The sequence below is a fragment of the Mastomys coucha genome, unplaced genomic scaffold, assembly GCF_008632895.1.
Source record: "Mastomys coucha isolate ucsf_1 unplaced genomic scaffold, UCSF_Mcou_1 pScaffold17, whole genome shotgun sequence".
Taxonomy (NCBI): domain Eukaryota; kingdom Metazoa; phylum Chordata; class Mammalia; order Rodentia; family Muridae; genus Mastomys; species Mastomys coucha.
Genome location: NW_022196899.1, coordinates 23115940 through 23118660, shown reverse-complemented (window position 1 = coordinate 23118660; position 2721 = coordinate 23115940).

The window sequence follows — 2721 nt, the reverse complement described above, 5'->3', positions numbered from 1 at the left end:
CCTCAAGCACAGGGAAAGGATGGACTGACACCCAAGATGACTGTCCTCTGACCTCCACAATTTCCCATGGTATATATGCTCCTGCATGCATACATGAAGCAGCATACACATGCGCGTGCACACACGCAGGCACACACACATGCATGTACCTGCATGCACACACACACACACTCACACATACATACTCACACACACACACTCACACACATGCACACACTCACACACACACATGCACACACTCACACACACTCATACACACACACTCATTCACAGTAAGAACATGATGCTTTTCTAATTTTACTTTATTTTCATATTTTTCTATGTACAGTGTGTATGTATGTGTGTGTGTGTGTGTGTGCATTCATGTGTGTCATTCACATTCACTATTCAAGTTACACGTGGAGTTATTAAAATATTAAGGAGTTTATCTGAGCACAGGACAATTGACAGGTTGAGCAGCATCCAGAGCCAGAAGACGGTTCCCTCTGCTGCACAGGCCAGGGAGTGAGCTTGACAAGCAGAAGGTAGAGACGTGCCAATGAAATATACTTAAATGGGTGGATGGAAAGGTCCAGATGAGTTAACTGGCAGTTTCTCACTTCTTGTTATGGTTGTAATGAGCATCAGCTTGATTATGTGAAAATTTAGTATTCTGGAGCCACTCTAGCTTACAGAGCCCTGTAATTTTAAAAAGGTTTGCATGGTATTGATATTCAAATCTCAATAGCACTTCATTCCTTTTGCTCAGTTCTGTGTAAAAGGCCAGCTATGTTTTGTGTTTGTTTTTATTTTTACTTTTTTATTTTATTTTATTTTATTTTATTTTACTGATGTCCCTATTTCTGGAAAACTGCTTGAATCTTCAGGGAGCTAAAATACCAGTCGTGGTCATTATTTGCTTTTCTGGTAGTTGGATTGGGTGTCTGCAACATCAAGGGCAGTCATCCTACAGAGAAATACATCAAAACTGAAGCAGTCCCATGTCTGTGGCTCCCTCTGAGTCCCCACGGAATGGAGACTCACCTGGCATCCTGTGCTGTGCTGCTAGAATTGGCCCACAGGTGTCACCCTGAGGGGCCAGTCATCAGAACAGCTAATCTTTCCCAGTGAGAAGGAAACAGCCTCCAATGTACACCTAGCTGCAGTAGCACAGAGCCCTACTTCAAGGTTGCTTGGATCTAAACTACTAAGACATCCACACACAATTCTTTCATATTGTGTATGAAATTCTTTCATATTCTGAGGGACAAAATAACTGCCAGAGCTCAATGCTGAGGCAGAGTGTTACTTGCTTTCATAGACATGTCTGAAATGCTGTTCACAGTCCACACTGAGTACTGAGGCTTTATCTAAGAGAGATAACCATTTATTGCATAAATATATTGTAAAATCTATTGTGTCAGTAGCTAACGAAAATGTGAAGTGAGGCTTTCTAGGTTCTTTCCACAAAAAACACACAAGCTCTTTTCCAGACCCTAACCCTAACCCTAACCCTAACACTAACCCTAACCGTAAACCTAACCCTAACCCTAACCCTAACCCTAACCCTAACCCTAACCCTAACCCTAACCCTAACCCTAACCCTAACCCTAACCGTAACCCTAACCCTAACCTTAACCCTAACCCTAACCCAGACCCCATCCAAAACCGGGACAAACTCCACTCCAGCATAGATGTCACCAAAGGGGACAGTGCAAGCTAGGTGAAGTGAGACGCTCAGTCCAAAGGTTGCCATGTCAACTCTCATTCACAGACTGCTCCCAAGTGACCATCTCTAGATCAAGTCAACGTGAAGCTTAGTAATAAAAGAAAGGAACAAGTAGACTTTTCTCTAAGATAGTATCTCAAAACTAATAAATATATAAAAGTGATAGAAATAGAAAATCAGCATTTGACAAACTCCACAGTAATAATGATCTCCGACGATGATTAAAGACACTAGAATTAGTAAAAGAATGACGAAAGGCATAATATTTCCATAGTTCCAGAGTATCCCCTCATAAGAGGCTTAGTCATTGCAAGGAAGAGAACTGAACAGCTGTAACTCCAGAACACTGCCAACCCCACTGGTTGACTGGGTTGCCCCTGACAGGATACAGGAAGAAAGCCCAATGTCACCTTTGCAATGTCCCTGCCAAAATGTATGACCCGAATTTAATTATAAAGAAATGTCAGAAAATCCAAACTGAGAAACATTCGAGAAAATAACTGCTGGGACCTCTATAAAGAGTCAAAGTCATGAAAGAAAAAGGTAAACTGAGGAAGCATCCCAGCGTGAAGACGACCCAGGGGCCAGGATGTCCGCATGCCACTGAGGAGCTGCAGGGAGGACCTCAGGAGACGGCTGACTGGTTTTCAGTGAGGCACGGATTAGAAATAATGCTGCGGTGAGGATAATTTCTAGCTTAGAAATGTCGGAGGCTGTTTGAATCTATAGAAACCAGATTTTCAAAGCTAAGGAGCATATGGGAGTTCGTCACACTATCTTCGCAACTTTCTAGCATTCTAAATAAGGCTGAAAGTATTTCAAGTGGGAAAATTGGAAATGATTAAAATTTAATTTAGAAAAAATTGCAGCTGACCCAGGTGTGGTAGTGAACATCTTTAATTCCACTACTGGGGAGGCAGAGACAGATCTCTGAGCTGGAAGCCAGCTTGATCAACACAGAGAACTGCAGCTCAGACATCTCCTCAACGTGAGACCCTCAAAAAGGGGGGGGG